Here is a 21,183-nt window from a genome sequence, read left to right as displayed (position 1 = left end):
CTGCATCTCTATGTCATAGTTGTGTGTAAGTATACATATTTGTATGATTGACGTAGATATTCTTAGTGCTTTCAGTTGCACGTATCTTGAGATATGTGCGATTGAGCACACACATGTAAGACATACTTACCAACTTTTTTCAGTTGGTGTCCGGAAGCCTCTTGGTGGCAGGTGGGCGTGCGGGGAGCGTGGCTCCGAAATTGCGTCATCTTGGCCCGCCCCGTGATGTAATGACGCAAAACGCGTCATTTGACAGCGGGGGCGGGGCCAAATTCCCGGAGAATTGCAGCATTTTGGCCCTAATTTGGGCACATGCAGGAGATTGCCACACTCTCCCGGGAGTCCGGGAGACCCACCCAAAATGCGGGAGTCTCCCGGACATTCCGGGAGAGTTGGCAAGTAGGATGTAAGATCATAAATTGTGTGATATGAAATTTTGCATGTATGTTCAGGGAACAAATTGTGTCAAATACTAAATGAGGCATTATGTCTGTAACCCCAGCTGGGCCTATGTACCTGTGGGGTCTAGAGCTGCCAGTCTTATATATATCCCTGGGGTTGGCACTTCTCTGTGATTGCTGGCTGGACAATTGACATATCCCATCAGCCCCAGTTGCAAAGACATTTTTCCTGGAGTTAAATATATTAAAATATTTGTTTTTTCAATTTTTCACTTATTATTCTTGTTTTTTTTCCGTTTCAGTGAGCGTGGAACTAGAAGCCCAGGTCCAGGCTTCCATCTCCACTGAACGTGTGCTCAGATATTCAGAACACTTGCTGGCGTAGCCATCAGAGCCCTTCTAATTCTGCTAGCCAGTATCACCGGGGAGCTGATTAACACTCACTGCCCCTGTGAACTTTTATTGCTAAATTGAGGTGAGGGAAGATTTTCTATTGCTGACATAAGCGTTGGTGGAAAATCTTTGATTTCTACTGATAACAGTACATAGACCCCAAAGTCACAGTGGAAGATTTTTAAAAGTTGTGAGGCATGATATCTGTGTCTTTGCATGTCATTTTTCAGCTTACTATAATCTTCTGTCAGATTAGGGCCTATAATTAGATAGGGCCTGGTCCCAACTAGATGGCCAGTAGTGGCCTTGCCCTCATAGATTACTTACCCTATTACACCTCTTCTTTTTATAAATAAATGCAGTTTTTAACCCCTCCTTACCCTTTGCATCGTTACTTAGTGTTTGGGTGAGACACCCCTGAAGTGTGAAAGACAAATCCACCTCCTGTGTAAGCTGACCAAGGCTTAGGTACTGAAGACATTGGAATTCTATCAGCCTAATGTTCCCATATTACACACTGTATGCCCAGGGGGTTATATACCAAAATAAATACTAAATCTAATCTGCTTCTACAGAGGAACACATTATATTTTACCTTTACTAGAAAGGAGAGTTGACTACAAAGTTTGAATAGCTTCTATAAAAAAACAAAAAACAAAACTGAAAGAATTGTTGATTTACAATCCGGTCCCACGTGTCCTTTCTCCAACGACAATTTGTGAGCTGTATAATGTACTGTACAATATCGCTACATTCATACTAACCTGATAAAGTGTTGGGATTTCATATTGCACTAGTCCATTGAAAGAACAGAAGCCATAAAAGTGTAGAAGTTTATTGAAAGATATACAAGCAGTTCATGTAAAGTACTTTACGTGATTACTAAATTTTTCCAAGAAAAAACAGACTTATTTTTTCCATTAACAAAAATTGATAAAGACAAGCCTACTATAAAATATGTGCACAACTATGTAGTTGGTGGCTACACAACTATATGTGTAGTTAGTTGCTACCGGTTGCTGGGCTGTATGTGTGGTGCACTGGTGGTTAGTTGCTTTTTGTGGTGCACTTTGGAGATTTTGGTGGAAAATAATCCTTGTCATCTATCTCACCCGACTGAACTGTTCCAGGGACTGAACGGACAAATAATAAGTATTTTCGGACAGTATACTGTTCTTCAAATCCATCTTCTCCAGTTACACTGTTCCTGTTCTCGTTGATGTTCCACATCTGCATGTACAGAAGTGGTGTGATGTTCTCTTCATGGGAAATTAGGTAAGATCCTGGTGACTGATTCTGACAAATGAAGTATGACACATTCTTCCAACTGAAAAGCAAATCCTCCTGAGCTGTCTCCATAGTTGTCTGGCCACTTGCTACTTAATTCATACTGATCTTCAGCAGATGGCCTGTGTCCATTTCTGGAATAACAGAGATGAAAAGTCCTCAGATGAAAGGTCCATCAGGAGATACCGACCAGTCGATGTCTTGGGGTGTCTTTGGGACATTGTCAAGGTCAATAAAAGGATGGAATTTTTACATTTTTAAAAGGAGCAAATGAAGCTGTGGGCTATGAAAGTGTTACCCAAGTACTTGTGTTAATATGCTAGGCATCACCTTTATATATAGCAGTTCATTGTCCAGAAAGTGTTGACCTTATAGATTTTCTTTCATGTAAAAATAGTCGATAGGTTCTTTTTATGGTCCAAACTGTCTACAGATACTAAATGAAACAATACCCTGCACAGAACTGCATCGCTTGCTTGAACAGTAACTTCAGTCTGTGGAGAATGGTAAAATGGCTTAAAAAAAACAGGTGGTTACATGAGCAGACAAAGCGTAAGGTGTCAGGGCCAAGGACTCCCAAAATCCTGAAATCTAATTTCTCAAAAGTCATTATGTAAGTACTGAACCACCTTACAGTTTACTTACTAACTTATACAGCATGTACTGCATAGCATAGTGTTGCTCATTATGTTGAAACGTTTATGCTGCACATAAGGGACCTAATGTATGAACAGAACTGAGCTTTATACCGGCCAAATAAGGAGAATTTAAAAAGAAAAAATCAACATACATTGAAATTTTTGAAAGTACTGCACACAGTATGAGATCCCCACTTGTTTGGAAATGTGGAAATGTGGCCCCACCAGTTCTAGTATACAGTAATACAATAATAACCAGCAGGGCCGGCACCATTTCTAGCTCCCCCTCTGGGGTTTCACTGCGCATGCGTCACCTCCCCCCCACCACGAGGCATCTCGGTGCACCTATTCTGATCTCTGCTCTGTTACGAGTGGCGACTTGGAAGGTAAGGGAGAAGGCGTCTGTGCCAAAAAAATAATACTATATATAATAGATAAATATACTTCTGTGAAGGGGCTAGCATTGCGCTACAGGCTTACCGCATACCACCGGCCCTGATAGCCTGTATGAATCATATGAGAATACTGCAAAAGTTTACAACATTCATGTTTCTTAAAAAAAAAATCAAAAAAAAATCAATATACAGTACATACTGTATGTTTTTCACGCCAACGGTTTTTCCCATGATCCGGGATGTGAATAAAGTTAAAAGAATAGTCCAGATCCATTTATTAATTAGAAGTAGGGAACAATTCATGGATGAAACATCAGTGGCTCTGAAACTTTTTTTTTTAAATTCAAATATAGAGTGTTATTGTATCTCGTGAGCTGGTGGTCAATACAATGCATATACATTCTGTCTGTGTATGTGTATGTTATGGAATTTAGACTGTAAGCTCCAATGGGGCAAGGACTGATGTGAATGAGTTCTCTGTGCAGCGCTGCGGAATAAGTGGCGCTATATAAATAAATAGGGATGATGATGATGATGATGATACACATTATCTTGTACATTAAGGACCTGGTGCCTGATTCATTAAGGATCTTAAATGAAGAGGTATCTTATTTCAGTCTCCTGGACAAAACCATGTTACAATGCAAGGGGTGCGAACTAGTTTTCTGTTTTGCACATAAGTTAAATACTGACTGTTTTTTTTCATGTAGCACACAAATATCAACTTCAAATTTCAGTGTCCAAAAAAGCTATGAAGTATTTGTGTGCTACATGAAAAAACAGTCAGTATTTAACTTATGTGCAAAACAGAAAACTAGTTTGCACCCCTTGCATTGTAACATGGTTTTGTCCAGGAGACTGAAATAAGATACCTCTTCATTTAAGATCCTTGATTCGTGTTTGGCCACAAATCCCTTTGCGTGCTGTATCGTGCATGTAAAAGCTCTGTAAATGCTCAGAAACAGACCTTATGCCAATGAACGCAATTGCATGCAATTCATGTTGGCACATAGGCAATGAACAGTAAGGGTGTGCCAACTCAGTTGCGACCAATTCAAGTCCTGGTTGTCTCTAGAGCACATTTTTATTTTAGCCGTATCATTTGAACCAGCTACAGGACAAGAGTAAGTGCTCACTAATAGGGATGACTGTCACAGCATCGTCTTTGTATTAAACACTACATGTATGCATGCCACTAGATAGCAAAGAACATTTGTATGCAAGAGAGCATATAAAAACACGTTATATCTAATTATGCATTAAGTACATTCTTATTTATGTATTTATTGTAAAAAAAGAAATCAAATATTTTTTGAAACATTTTTATTAATGACTATAGTATTACGCGTTGTTATTTTATTTGATAGAATTTCTTTTTGCATGTGTTCTGATGGGACTTTGTATCGCGAATATGCATTTGTCTATCCTGTACTGTGTTCTGTCTGTTAACATTCGGTATGTAATATTTAGGCAGAGCGTACTTACACCCAGATTCAAATTGAACGGTAGTTCGGCTTCGATTTGTATATGGTCGGAACGACGCTCAAGTTCCGTGCTTGCTTTTTTTAAAACACAATTTGCATGTAGGTTGCATCCAAACATGAATCAGGCCCTAAATGTCAGTCATATCTGGTACTGCACAGTACCTTTAAAAAAGTATACCACATCAACCAACTTTTTATACTTAGGGCCTGATTCATTAAGCATCTTAACTTGAGAAACTTCTTATTTCAGTCTCCTGGACAGAACCATGTTACAATGCAAGGGGTGCAATTTAGCATTCTGTTTTGCACATAAGTTAAATACTGACTGTTTTTTCATGTAGCACACAAATATCAACTTTAAATTTCAGTGTACAAATAAGCTATCAAGTATTTGTGTGCTACATAAAAAAACAGGCAGTATTTAACTTATGTACAAAACAGAATGCTAATTTGCACCCCTTGCATTGTAACATGGTTTTGTCCAGGAGACTGAAATAAGAAGTTTCTCAAGTTAAGATGCTTAATGAATCAGGCCCTTAATTTGCAATATTGCATGATAACAAACTTTTGACACTGAAAATGAAATACAGTTGTCACATTCCTGCTCTATTTATCTTGATTGAAAATGTCAACACACAAAATAAGAGCATGCAGGGAAAATCTTGCCTGTTTTGCATGTAGTACATAAATACTGGTCAGATTTTTTTTTACACTGCAATTTAGAGTTGAGCTAGGATACTCCTGTCCCAACTCTAGATCTCTCAGAAATTTTTATATTTTACCCCTCTGTAGCACAACAAGGTTTTGCCAAATCCTAACTATGAATGAGGCCCTTAATGTATCAAAAGTATGCTTGTATGCAAGAAATGTTAATAAAAATAAGTTTGATTAATTTCAAAAAACAAATAATTTACATTACATGTACTTTATGTATTTCATTCAATAGTCTTGAATTCTGTTAATAAAGTAATTTAGTCATTTCATTTCAGTTTAATTTAAGGTGGTTAGGTGCTAGGTTTCTCTAGTTCAGTATTTATTTTGACAAGTCATAAAAGGCTAGGTACACTCTGGAGCGTTTTCGTCCGATAATAGGGCAAATCAGTCGACATACGACCATTCGGTTGGAAGTCAGGTTAGTGTGTATAGTGACATGGTGGTCGAAAGTCGTTCCAAAGTGCCTATTGTCGGCCCATTTGGTTGGTCGTACTGTTTCATTTTTTCCAACCAATAACATACTGGTAGGTTAATTGGCTGCTATTAAATTGCCCTTAGTTTCTCTCTCTATCTGTCTGTATGTGTATGTTAGGGGATTTAGACTGTAAGCTCCAATGGGGCAGGGACTGATTTGAATGAGTTCTCTGTACAGCACTGCGGAAATAGTGGCACTATGTAAATAATTAGATGCTTCTTATGACCAATCATAGACAGATCATGTAGTGTGTATGCACTCATGCTCACGATCTCCATAGAGTTTACAAAATCGTGTTATTTTCAGCCAGTGCTAGCAATGAATGTCCCGGTGAATAAATGTAGAGAGTGCTGTAGAAGAAATAATTAATTTTCTTGTGCTGAGACAGAAGGTTTCGTTCCAGAGTCACAGAAGCTAACGAAATTCGTTAGGACATGTGGATACAATAACAAGGCGGTTTTATTCAGTGTGCCAATGTGACAATAATGAATTAATGAATATTGTGCTGTCATTCTCTGAAGACTAGAGGACCAGATGAAGAGCACAGATCTGAAGGTAATTCGTATCAGTGTGTATACATGAATCTTCAGACTGATCGGACTTTCAGTCATAGGTGCAATTATTTTTCGATAGCTGACTGACATGAGGGAAAGAGTGGCACAAACTGAATTTCATTTAAACACAAAGGTCATATTTTTAGCTGCGATATTTGTTAAGGTTTTTATTTGGCTTGTTCATGAACACTCGCTCAGTTCCGCTTGTGCTGATCACCACATTTGGAACACAATGAATATTATCAAGTGGGGAGAAATTGGGGAGGTTGGGGTGTGAGCTTTGCTATCAAATGCAGCAGAGGAACCTGAAGAAGCCTCAAGGTGAAACGCGGCGGTGAGAATCATTTCATGATGTAAGAATCACCCATCCTCTTCTTTCACCTTTAATAATATTTTAAAGTTTTCAATGTGAGGGTATTGTTTATTATGCTTAACTTTTGCGTAACTTCAATAAAGATATGGTCTCTCGCTGTCTCTAACATACCACGTGAATTGGAACGCTGTGTATTGCAGAGAAATTGATTGTTCCATACTGAAAATGATTGTTTAATGCCTGGTAAGTGTAAATGCATAAAAGGTCCACTTCTCCTCTCTTTGCTTTATTTATATTGAGGTTTAAATTGGAACTGAGTGCTATGCTTTTTCTATTCAAATACAATGTAATGTGATGATTGCTTAACCATGTATCATAGCTGCTTAGCCTGAGATGGTTTCTACAATCTTTAGGGATGGTTTGGAGTTTTTCCATTCTTCAATTAGCCTCACATGCTGTGTTAACCACATAGTGGTGCACAAGGTGGTTAGAGGGTAAGCATGCTTTTTAGGAGCTGGCGGCACCCTGCATGGCGCTAGACATACCCCTACAGCAGCGGCGTGACAGTGGCTGCAATAAATACTTAATTTTTTCAATTCTACACCCATGTGGCCTTTAATCTTGCATTGAATAGGGCAGAAAGTGTGGTCCTAATAACAATAATGCAATAATACAACAAGCACACAAGTCAACAGATAACAATGTTAATGCATGTGCAATTCGATTGCTTCATTAGTGTCATCTGGTGGTATAAAAAGGGAAATGCAGGTTAAAAAAATATTTTGTGGGGAATAAAAATTTGTCCAGCCTAGAGATATGTTTCCTATGTTTCAATATGCGCTGCATGAATTAAATTGTGCATCTAGGATGCACACCTGGTGCCCCCCTAAAAGCTAATTGCCCTGGGGGCCCCACTTAATCTGGACCTGTACACAAAAAATATCAATCCATACCAAACACTTCTACAGTATTTTATACAAATAAAAGTAAAGTGTATTTAGTTATATAAATGAAGCACCCTGGATAATCCTGTAATCTTACAGTGCAAAGTTCAATTGCAAAAAGAACTCAAGACTGATATGTACCCTAAACCACGTTGAGTTCACATGATTATTAAAAAGATACAAAAAGCCAAGCACTAAAAAAATGCATTAGTATACACTGCAAGATAGCACACAAAAACATCAGTTCTTTTAAATACACATTACACAGCCCATCACACCAAAATTATTTTAATATTTGCCACGGTTGTACATCCATTATAGATTATGAATGGAAAGACATGTATTCCTGGACTCCAGGCTTTCACTGGCTATAGTAAATATATAAATTGTTAAGATACTATTTGTCAGACTACTGTGATGTCACTTCAGATATGCAATATTATTAATTAATATTTATGCATTTAAACATTTTAAAAGGATGGTCACAAAGATCCAATGAGTGTTGATCAACGTAAATGCTGACAGTAGTATGTTATTCTCACCTGAAGCAGAGTAATATATGTGTAAATATATATATATTAGATAGATAGATAGATAGATAGATAGATAGATAGATAGAATCACTTGGAGGACCTCTGCCCAAGTTAAATATAAGGAATGCCACTTCTTGCTTCCTGAACATAAAGTCAAGGTTGAGTATTCTTTATGTTTAGGGCCCTATTAATTAAGGAAAGTAAAGCATAAAAGGTGTAAGTTTTCTCCTGGACAAACCATGTTACAACGCAAGGGGTACAGTTTAGTTTATTTTTTTTGCATATAAGTTAAATACTAGCTGTTTTTTCATGTAGCACACAAATACTTGATAGCTTTATTTTTTACACTGACCAGAAATTTGATCTAGGACATGCCCTATCCCAACTATAAATCTGTTCCCCTCCAATGCAACATGGTTTTGCCAAGGTGCAAAGGTACTCCTTTATTTTTTATTTTTTGCTTTACTTTCCTTAATGAATCAGGCCCTTAATGTTTAAGTTTTGAGAGTTCAGATTAATGCCACTTTCATACTGCTGCTCCTGCAATATCCCGGGTTTTTGAAGCCGGGTTTTTGCAGGGGCTCGGAGCGTCCCAGCTCAGAAACACCATTCATACTACACCTCGGACCCGGGAATTTCCCGGGTTTACCCCATTCATACTGCACATGTCTGTGCCCTGGCAATTTGTGGGAGTCATCACCAGAGCAGTTTTCATTGGCTGAAAAATGAAGTCTCTCTCTCTCTCTCTCTCTCTCTCTCTCTTTTTCCATTCACAGTGCAGGCAACCCGGGTCCGACTCGGGAACTACCCCTCGATAAATCCCGGGTTGAAGACCCGGGATTTTAGACCTGGGATTTTGCCTTTACAAGGCAGCGCCGCTTTAAATTTAAGCGCTGAAGACGCTGAACTCGGAGTTGAAGAATCTGGAGGTTCATACATTTACCCCCTTGTCTTATTAGAATATTGGCAGTAGAGATGGATGGTGTAGAGGACTTTTATAGCCTTCCATCATCCAGGCTGCATTACTAGGAACTTTAACGATCTGGTAGTCCTTGGGCAAAATATCCTTAAGTTCTGGTGACAGGTAGTAGTCAATGCCAGTATGTGTGTCACTGATTTATACTGAAAGTGGAAAGAATAGCTATTTATTGGTCAGTCTGGATACAGTTGTTGCCTTATTTTTTAGGTCCATTTTGAAAATATTTGAATTCTGTACACTTAGCATGTACAGCACTATAGATACCGTGATATGGTTACATTTCATAAACAAAAACTTAATTCATACTCCAGAAAACTAGAAATACACATACCTTTTATGTATTTTTCCCATACGCATACAAATAACATCTTTTTCTGATGTCCAAGAAGTAATTTTAGAATATTGCAAAAATGCAATAAAAATAATCTTGTCTTGGTGTAGTACATTAGGTAGACAGACATTGGATGGAGAGAATGGAACATCAATGATCTCAAGAGAATCAGACACAATAACATCTTTAAGATTCTTTTAATTGAAAACTCCAAGAACCAGAACATGATTATTATTGAGTGTGATGCTGACGCCTAGGGAGGAAATGATCATCAATTATATAAATCACACAATGGATTAACAGCACACTGGAGAGATTTGGATGGGACCACATAATACTGCAACGGATGGTGCATTGTTTTTTCTTTAAAGATCTGATACACTTCACATTATACACAGACAAAAGCCAATATAAGTAGAGAAAAGAAAGTCACATGGACATTTTAAAATGCTGTTACAATATTGTTGGTTTCTACAGCCAGAATATGGAATGAATTTGGTTATGCAAGTTTCAGATAGTTTAAAGGCAGATTAACCCTCATATTTCTGTTTTCCATATTCAGAGATGGAAGCCTTTACCTACCCTCTATAGAAGAGTTATTACTAAGTCTGCTTGTAAAGTTTCGTATGGTGTTGAGTGCCATCGTGTTCTCTTCTTTAAGTATTCTTGTCAACTTTATACATGTTTGCAAATTCTTTAAAACTATAATAGTATGAGGTCAGGGCTGAGTATGAGGTCAGGGTGAGTCTAACATAACTGAGGCTGTAGTATGCAATAACAAAGGCCCAGATTATCCTATATGCTGACTAGGCTGCAGCTTAGGGCACGAGACTTTTGGTGATGAGCAAATTTTTGAGGGGTGCAAAATTGTGACATGGAGCATTATAACCTTAAATTCATTTTAAAATATAAAAGGATAGTTGTTCTCCAATGTAAAAAGAAAACATGAAAAAAGAAAAATGTAGAAAGGTTTTAACCCTGAAGTTTTCCCATGGTAAAGGCTGAAGACAATGGGCCATCCTTAGGTGGGTGCTTGAGGATAAGTGTGTAAGAGAGACAAGGATGGCGACATGCAGAAATGTGACAGCCCCTTCGCATCTTTACCCTCAGTAAAGCTCGTTCACGCTACATAGTTCTGATTTTAATGGATACGAAATGAGTGACAGAGATTGCTGTGACCCTTTTAAAACGCCAAGTGGAGCTGAGTTTTGAAAACACAGGAACATAAATATTGGTGATGGGTGAAGAATGCCGGATTATAAATTAAGAACCAGTTTGTTTTTTTTGTTTGTTTTTCGCGTATTAGTCTGGTATGAAAGGTGAGGGGGCGCTAGGACCATATTTGCCTAGGCTGACCTGATCCCTTAACCATGCCCTGGCCTGGCCAGGTCCAAAAGTGTTGAAAATTACACGGAGCAGACAAACAAATTACACTCACAACTCACTAAATGTCCTTATAACATGTTCAAGGACATAACATAAAACTAAATGTAGCATTTGCTTTCCCTAGTATTATCACAGTTCAATAAAAATAAAATGTTTTGGTTAGAATGCCTTTTCATCCATTAAATTGCTGAAAAGTCACATGGTCACTTTCTAAAAAGGCAAACAGGAAATGAGACACAAAGGGAAATTATCTCTACAGACAAAAAAAACCACAGAATACTAGGTACTGTAGGTTAAAACAAAAATCTATGTAAATGTAATTTTAGTGTCAATCCATTACATAATCATGTGACTTTACAAGAGTTTAAACAAGTACTGTATAGTTGAGTTTAAACCAACCATAAAGTTGCTACGAATAATAAATTATAAATACAGAATAGGTGGTTGTTTTTAGATAGCCAGCTGAAAGAGTATTTCCCCCATAACCACCTGACAATGATCAGCATTGCTGTGGCTTCTTCCAATAAATCGGTCAGACAACCGAAATTAAAGGTGTCCAACGCAACTTTTCGTATGTCTGAGTACTGAAAAATTCATTAGCAAGCTTAATCTCTATCTCTGCTAGAATATTAGATAGTATACTTTTAATGACTTATCCAAATGCCTCTAATGGACACAATTTCTAAAAAAAATTAATTATTTAAGATTTCTTTATAATATTCATTATGCACCATATTCGTGTTCCTTAAGTTAATTCTTTAAAGTGAGAGGAAAAGATGGTTTCAGTCGCTTCTGCAATGATTTGCAAAATTTGCAACAACCAGGATTTGCACTTCACTGTATGTTGAGTCTGTGCACGGTATGGACAATATTTGCTACGTTTGGAAGCTTGCAGGGTGCATACTCTACTAAGCTATATAATACTCAAGAGAAAGACTGAACAACTGCAGTCCTGCTTGCTAGTATACTGCAGGATTTATAGAGTGGACTAAAAGCAGAGGTTATACCTGTTGCAAATATTCAGGGATACGGAAGGTATAGTTGTGTTATGTACAATTCTTGTGCATTTCAGGAGAAATGTTGGTTATCATTTGGTGCAGCGATGGGCCCTAGATTTGCTGCTAGCACCCCCTCATGAGAGAAGGCAGGCTTAGGGAGCTCAAAAAAAATAAACGGTCATTTATGGTATCATTCCAAACTTGTCTGCGATGTGTAAGTGAATCATGCTTGCTAATAAACAAGAATTCCAATTAAATTCTCTACTAGGGTTCTATAATCAGCGCACCCTTTTAGGTACTGTTGTTCAACCAATTTTACATTAGCAGAATAGTCCTCTAAGCTTGCAATCAAATCACACAATACAGGACACTATGCAGAACATAGTTACAGAGCAGAGAAGAAACCCAGAAAATGTGCTTTTGTAAACATCAGCTGTCAGTTAATATATATCCTTCTGGCAATGTGTTGTATCATGCAGTGAAAAAAAAAATATGCATATATGCAGGGGTGTAATATAAGTGGATTTTGTGCAATAAACCTGACATTAGACAGGTCAAGGATCACAATGGAACAATTCACAGATTTGGTAAGAGCTCCTTGTTTGAGAGTACACAAAACATAATTCAACCAGTAAAAAACTGGGTCAGACAAAGCCCAAACTAATATTTCAAGATTCCAGCAATGCAGTAGATATAATTCAGTGAATCACTGTGTGGATTAAACATCAGGTTCCTTTAATTGCCTTAACTCTGGCTTTTCCATTCTGGAGGGTATTAATACTTAAGCCGTTGTCGAGAACACCATGGTTTATGGTGCATCATGTCTTGGTTTAGTATATACATGATGAATTCTGAATCTTAAACTGTTATTCTGTCACATTTCATAAATATTTAAGGATGTTATTTGTTTCGCACATAAAATGAATAATACAATGTGTTTATTTAACCTGCTTCTGTGTACGAATGACTGTGTAGGTCTCAAGCCCTTTGTAATACAACTGAGAACAATAGATGTAAATAAATGGTATGGACTTACCTAGCCTGACATTTCTCATCTACATGATCAAAGGTCTCATTGTGTACGCTGCATCCACTTCTGTTGTACATCCTCTTGTCAGCCTGCGATGCAGCCCAGTAAGTCCAATGAGTCCCACATTTTTTCCTGTACTCTCACAAACTTCCCCATGGTGGTAAAAAAAAAGAATAACGGCAATAAATAAACACCAAAGGTAACAACACCTTCACCTTATGTTTTCTTTAAACCGATCCAAGGAACCAATAACCTCTTCTCCATTTGGAAATTATATACAGCAGCAACATCATGGTTTCTTTGATTTAATAGACCTCTGAAGCATTTTCCACTAGAAAAACAGGGCAGAGTTTACCATACCCCTACAATTACTCATTGTTGTATTGCACAATGCCATGAATGGTCTTCTCCGTAACAATCATTTCCCAGACTGATGACAGAATGCCTCCTATGAAGGGTTACCTTTGGATGAGGGCCGTGGATGCTGTTGTATGATGCTTGTATGTGTGTGTGTTTCAAGGAGCAGAAGCAGCAGTCAGTGAAATGCATGCACCTCCCTCTATCCTCTCCCTCCCACCCTATCTCTCCCTCTGACAGTCTCTGCCTAACACCTTACACACATGCACATGCACCAAATGCAGATGCATACTCAGGATCCTTTGCCAATCTGCGTTCTGGTGTTTGCACAGCAAGCATGACCCAAAAACACAGAATGCTCAACCTTTGCCTTTCCATACCTTGTGTTCTGTTCACTGAATGTTGCAGGATATTGTCATTTTCTGCCTCTTATTTTGATCTATTTCTTTAAATACAACTGAACCTTTGTTCACGTTGTGATAAAAACAGCAAGCGGTTTCAGAAAACAGCAACCTATTGCCTCTGTCTCATTCCAGCCACTTACTCATAAGGATTTTACTCTATCTCTTGGGACATAATGCACTGTCACATCTAAGGGAACCCAGCCCAGACGAGGTTAATGGGTATTCACTAAAACAGCGAGCTGAAAGTTTAACCAGTAAGCTCTGGGACTGCCTCGCAGGTTACTATGGCGATGGCAGCTGATGATCCATTTAAAGTAATTAAGGATATTGCGGCCAGTCTCTAAAGAGCCTTCACAACTTTGTGATACATTATGGGACATGAAAAGGTTAACATGGATTTTCATTCATTTTAATCTCAATTGCAGGTTTGAATTAACCAGCCTGTTCTTTTCTGCCATTACATTTGATGTTTTCATAATAGCCAAATATCTGAGCAAAGGCAATAACAGAAAATATTCTTATTAACGGCAAGGGGTTTACATGCCACCAATCTGTAGCATCATATAGGACAATTTCACCATGGTCCTCTGCCCAAGGAAATATAATTTTACACCAAAAGACTACTAGACTACTAGATTGGAATGACACTATCTTACATCTAGGGGTAAATGTATGAACCTCCGGATTCTTCAACTCCGGCGAGTTCAGCGTCTTCAGCGCTTAAATTTAAAGCGACGCTGCCTTGTTAAGGGAAGTTTCCCTTTACAAGGCAGCGCCTCTTTAAATTTAAGCGCTGAAGACGCTGAACTCGCCGGAGTTGAAGAATCCGGAGGTTCATACATTTACCCCCTAGACTGAATAAAATTAAAGTACATAATGTATTTATGAAAAAGACATATATTACAAGAGAGACTTGAGACTATATATTCTGCAACCTTTATATTGTTTTCTTTACTAAGTAACTGCTCTTTGTGATATAATTTCTTGCTGTGATCCACAATTATCTGGAGATCACTGTCCCTTCATAGGAAACCCCCTGGACATCCAGAAACTAATTCCACCTCCTTACATCTTGTAAACCAAACCTGACAAATGCTTTTTACACTTGCAACAAGTATAGGAAAACCAGAGGTCAATGTGAACCCCTAATTTCCCAGGAGGAGACATAGGAATAGAATGAGTGAAGAAGCTTATACATCTATCTTTCCACGACTAGTGTATTTTCATTATCACCCTTGAGGGGATGGTTTTGTTTACATTAAAGATTCCACGTCTTTCAATGCACATCTGTTTTGCAAAAATTAATGCTAGCCTGTACAGTGCAATTAACCTCAGCAATGTACAAAGTATGTCATTTATTCTCTGATTCAATACCGGTAGTTAATTGGTTTGGCAAAACATTTACACCTATTTATGCTGTAGAGGTTAATTAATTACAGAAACAATGCTATATACATATGTGTTGACACATACTATTAATAACCTAGTTTACTAAAAAGCTACATTATAGTTCTAAAATAAACAATAACATGACCTCTTGTTTATTGAAAATTTTTGTTAAAAGGATAAGGAAGAATTGTAGAAATGTTAGACAAAAACAGTGTCAGTGTCTATACTGAGATTTTTTACATAGACTACGGTGCCAATATTGTCTTTCCTATACATCGACATGTAGAAATCAGTGGGATCATCACACCTAGCGGCGTGAGGATATCACACAATTCACATTTTAACCTAGATTTTCAAAGAACAAGATAATAATAAATAATGTGACGTGGAAGGGACCTATTTCCTGGGTACATACACAATAATAAGGTAAATGCAGCAGGTATGTAATGTCCTTTTGTTTTTTTTTGTATACAATACAGCTTATAACTAGGGATGTGCACCGGCGACTTTTGAGGTCTCGTGTTTTGTGTTTTGGATCCGGATTTTCGTTATTTTTGAGGTTCGGATTTGTCTCGCAAAACACTTGACGAAAGGTCTCGGTTCGGATTTAAGGTATTGGATTCGGATTTTTTTTGAAAAAAACATAAAAAGTTTAAAAATCAAGTTTTTGGGCTTATTTTCACTCCTAGGCTATTATTAACCTCAATAACATTCAATAACAAGCATTTCCACTAATTTACAGTGTATTCTGAACACCTCACAATATAGTTATTAGTCCAAAACGTTGCAACAAGGTATCTTTCTGGACTGCGTAGAGGAGTGGGTCACCACAATATATTATAAACCCTGAACTTTTATGATTCGCACCAATAATTGTACCTGGACTGCGTAGAGGAGTGGGTCACCACAATATATATTAAAAACCCTGAACTTTTATGATTCGCACCAATAATTGTACCTGGACTGCGTAGAGGAGTGGGTCACCACAATATCTTAAAAACCCTGAACTTTTATGATTCGCACCAATAATTGTACCTGGACTGCGTAGAGGAGTGGGTCACCACAATATATTAAAAACCCTGAACTTTTATGATTCGCACCAATAATTGTACCTGGACTGCGTAGAGGAGTGGGTCACCACAATATCTTAAAAACCCTGAACTTTTATGATTCGCACCAATAAATGTACCTGGACTGCGTAGAGGAGTGGGTCACCACAATATATATAATAAGAAAACCATCAACTTGTATGATTCGCACCAATAAATGTACCTGGACTGCGTAGAGGAGTGGGTCACCACAATATATATTAAAAACACTGAACTTTTATGAATCACACCAATAAATGTACCTGGACTGCGTAGAGGAGTGGGTCACCACAATATATTAAAAACCCTGAACTTGTATGATTCGCACCAATAATTGTACCTGGACTGCGTAGAGGAGTGGGTCACCACAATATCTTAAAAACCCTGAACTTTTATGATTCGCACCAATAATTGTACCTGGACTGCGTAGAGGAGTGGGTCACCACAATATCTTAAAAACCCTGAACTTTTATGATTCGCACCAATAATTGTACCTGGACTGCGTAGAGGAGTGGGTCACCACAATATCTTAAAAACCCTGAACTTTTATGATTCGCACCAATAATTGTACCTGGACTGCGTAGAGGAGTGGGTCACCACAATATCTTAAAACCCTGAACTTTTATGATTCGCACCAATAATTGTACCTGGACTGCGTAGAGGAGTGGGTCACCACAATATCTTAAAAACCCTGAACTTTTATGATTCGCACCAATAATTGTACCTGGACTGCGTAGAGGAGTGGGTCACCACAATATATATTAAAAACCCTGAACTTTTATGATTCGCACCAATAATTGTACCTGGACTGCGTAGAGGAGTGGGTCACCACAATATCTTAAAAACCCTGAACTTTTATGATTCGCACCAATAATTGTACCTGGACTGCGTAGAGGAGTGGGTCACCACAATATCTTAAAAACCCTGAACTTTTATGATTCGCACCAATAATTGTACCTGGACTGCGTAGAGGAGTGGGTCACCACAATATCTTAAAAACCCTGAACTTTTATGATTCGCACCAATAAATGTACCTGGACTGCGTAGAGGAGTGGGTCACCACAATATATATAATAAGAAAACCATCAACTTGTATGATTCGCCCCAATAAATGTACCTGGACTGCGTAGAGGAGTGGGTCACCACAATATATATTAAAAACACTGAACTTTTATGAATCACACCAATAAATGTACCTGGACTGCGTAGAGGAGTGGGTCACCACAATATATTAAAAACCCTGAACTTGTATGATTCGCACCAATAATTGTACCTGGACTGCGTAGAGGAGTGGGTCACCACAATATCTTAAAAACCCTGAACTTTTATGATTCGCACCAATAATTGTACCTGGACTGCGTAGAGGAGTGGGTCACCACAATATCTTAAAAACCCTGAACTTTTATGATTCGCACCAATAATTGTACCTGGACTGCGTAGAGGAGTGGGTCACCACAATATCTTAAAAACCCTGAACTTTTATGATTCGCACCAATAATTGTACCTGGACTGCGTAGAGGAGTGGGTCACCACAATATCTTAAAAACCCTGAACTTTTATGATTCGCACCAATAATTGTACCTGGACTGCGTAGAGGAGTGGGTCACCACAATATATATTAAAAACCCTGAACTTTTATGATTCGCACCAATAATTGTACCTGGACTGCGTAGAGGAGTGGGTCACCACAATATATATTAAAAACCCTGAACTTTTATGATTCGCACCAATAATTGTACCTGGACTGCGTAGAGGAGTGGGTCACCACAATATCTTAAAAACCCTGAACTTTTATGATTCGCACCAATAATTGTACCTGGACTGCGTAGAGGAGTGGGTCACCACAATATCTTAAAAACCCTGAACTTTTATGATTCGCACCAATAATTGTACCTGGACTGCGTAGAGGAGTGGGTCACCACAATATCTTAAAAACCCTGAACTTTTATGATTCGCACCAATAATTGTACCTGGACTGCGTAGAGGAGTGGGCACTGGGCACCACAATAAAATATATAAAAAACCTTCAACAGATCTGCATTACACTACACATACGGCTGCTCCTCCATCCTCTCCATCATATACATGTTGGAGTTTTAGCGTGTGACAACCTCTTGTTTTTGATAATGTCAGTGCATTTTGAATATTTTTCAATTTGCCCCACACCACTGAATGTACTTTATCTATGATACGCAATACGCATCTATCTATCTTGACTGCGTAGTGTGGTGGCCCCGGTACACAATTTGGTACCGAGGCCACAATATAATTAAAAAACCCTCCACGTGTCTGAATTCCACCAAACAAGTATCTGGACTGCATAGTGGGGTGGCCCCGGTACCCAATTTGATACCGGGGCCACAATACCTCCTCCAAACATGGTACAGACAATTCGTCATTGAGAGACCCCAGACAGACAGGGTCGAAGTGTTATTGTTTGACTTTGTAAACCCAAAAAAATGTCCCTGTTGCACATAGTCGTGCAATGAAGACTGACTTTTTCATTTAAAGGCACGATCTTTAAAGTGTAGTGTTTGTAAGTCTAAGTCATATTATACTTTTGGTAAAATTGGTTTATTTTGTTCCTCTTTATGGTAATTAATTAGTAATAGAATTAAAGTAGGAAATAGAATTAAAGTATGAAATAGAATTAAAGTAGGAAATAGAGTGGTATAGAGTTGTAGTGTGGTATAGATAGAGTGGTCCACACAATATAATAATAAAACCCTCAACTGGTCTGAATTCCACCAAACAAGTATCTGGACTGCGTAGTGGGGTGGCCCCGGTACACAATTTGGTACCGAGGCCACAATATAATTAAAAAATTGGGCATCAACTGTCACCGTTGTTTAATATCTGATACACCTAAATATGGACTGCACAGTGGAGTGGCCCCGGTAGTAAATTTGGTGCCGGGGCCACAATACCTCCTCCAACTTCCAAGTGTAGTGTTTATAAAGACACACAGCGTCGAAGTGTTATTATTAGTTGACTTTCTTAACCCTAAAATTGTCCCTGTTGCAAATATTCGTGCAATGGACAGTTACTTTTCTATTGAAAGACTCAAGCTTTCAAGTGTAGTGTTTATAAAATATAAACAACAATACAGTAGTTTTAGAGCACGTCAATACCTCTTGTTTTAAATTATGACACGGCATTTTACTTTTGGTTTAATTTCTTGAATTTTTTTACATTTGGTTTTACTTTTTGAACATGGCAAACGACTGTTGCTTGGTCATATAATGCAAAAAAAAAAGTTCCAAGATGGAATTGTCCTTGGGCCCTCACACCCACCCTTATGTTGTTGAAATAGGACATGCACACTTTAACAAACCAATCATTTCAGCGACAGGGCCTACCAAACAACTTTGGCTGAAATGATTGGTTTGTTTGGGCCCCCACACCAAAAAAGCTATTCATCTCTCCCTGTACAGACTAAACAGGCTCTACTGAGGCAAGATGTCGTCCTCATCCTCAACCTCTGATTCCTCTCCCCCTACAGTGTGTACTTCCTCCTCATCACACATTATCAATTCGTCCCCGCTGGACTCCACAACCACAGGTCCCTCTGTAGTATCTGGAGGGCAGTGCTGTACTTCATTGAGGAATTGATTATTCATTTTTATAAACATCATTTTTTCAACGTTGTGAGGAAGCAACCTCCTTCGCCGCTCACTGACCAGGTTCCCCGCTGCACTAAAAACTCTTTCCGAGTACACACTGGAGGGGGGACAACTCAGGTAAAATAGAGCCAGTTTGTACAGGGGCTTCCAAACTGCCTTTTTTTCCTGCCAGTAACAATATGGACTGTCTGACATGTCTACTTGGATGGTGTCAGCAAAGTAATCATCCACAATTTTTTCTATTGTGACAGCATCCAATGCAGCGAGAGTAGACATGTCTGCAATGGTTGGCAGGTCCTTCAGTCCGGACCAGATGTTATCAGCATCCCCGCCAGTGCCTCTTTTGGGAAAACTGAGCTTTTTCCTCGCAGCCATAGATGTGGAAGAAAATGAGGGTGGAGCTGTTGGCATGTCACGGTCCTCTTCAGAGGACAATCTCCTGACCAGCAGGTCTTTGCACCGCTGTAGACTTGTGTCCGCCGGAAACAGAGACACAACATACGCTTTAAACCGAGGATCGAGCACGGTGGCCAGAATGTATTCCTCTGACTTTAAAAGAGTGACCACCCTCGGATCCTGGCAAAGCGTACGAAGGGCTACATCCACAAGAGCTACATGCTTGGTGTAATCGCAATGGCTTACCAGCTCCTCCCTCACTTTCTCCAGCTGCTTCTGCAACAGCCTGATCAGGGGAATGACCTGACTCAAGCTGGCAGTGTCGGAACTGACTTCTCGTGTGGCAAGTTCAAATGGCTGCAGAACCTTGCACAACACGGAAATCAGTCTCCACTGCGCTTGACTGAGGCGCATCCCCACTCCTTTGCCTATGTCGTAGGTGGCTGTGTAGGCCTGAATGGCCTTTTGCTGCTCCTCCATCCTCTGCAGCATATAGAGGGTGGAGTTCCAGCGCGTCACAACCTCTTGTTTGAGGTGATGGCAGGGCAGGTTCATGCTTTTTTGATGTGCCTCTAGTCTGCGGTAGGCACTGGCTGAATGCCAAAAGTGTCCAGCAATTTTGCGCGCCACCGCAAGCATCTCCTGCACACCCCTGTCACTCTTGAGGTAATGCTGCACCACCAAATTAATGGTGTGGGCAAAACATGGGACGTGCTGGAAATTGCCCATATTTAATGCCCGCACAATGTTACTGGCATTGTCTGACACCACAAATCCCCATGAGAGTCTAAGTGGGGTAAGCCACTGGGAGATAATTTCCCTCATTTTCTCTAATATGTTGTCAGCGTTGTGCCTCTTATTAAAGCCTGTAATGCACAATGTTGCCTGCCTTTGCATGAGCAGCCATTTTGTAGATGCTGCTACTGATGCAGCTGTTGCTGTTGCTGCGGAAGGGGATGCATCTACCCAGTGGGCTGTCACAGTCATATAGTCCTTCGTTTGCCCAGAACCACTTGTCCACATGTCCGTGGTTAAGTGGACAGTGGGTACAACCGCATTTTTAAGAGCACT

General features: G+C 39.1%; 1 protein-coding gene across 1 annotated transcript in view; it reads right to left on the bottom strand.

Moving 5' to 3' along the window:
- Nucleotides 1-13,407, bottom strand: part of TRPC5 (transient receptor potential cation channel subfamily C member 5) — a 262,565-nt gene extending 249,158 nt beyond the window's left edge. Inside the window, exon 1 of the mRNA XM_075184312.1 lies at nucleotides 12,862-13,407. The gene's annotated coding sequence lies outside the window, so the exon portion shown is untranslated. The remainder of the gene's footprint in view (nucleotides 1-12,861) is intronic.
- Nucleotides 13,408-21,183: the final 7,776 nt, after the last annotated feature.

The sequence above is a fragment of the Mixophyes fleayi genome, chromosome 9, assembly GCF_038048845.1.
Source record: "Mixophyes fleayi isolate aMixFle1 chromosome 9, aMixFle1.hap1, whole genome shotgun sequence".
In the NCBI taxonomy this organism is placed as follows: Eukaryota; Metazoa; Chordata; class Amphibia; order Anura; family Limnodynastidae; genus Mixophyes; species Mixophyes fleayi.
This window is presented reverse-complemented; position numbering and strand designations above follow the sequence as displayed.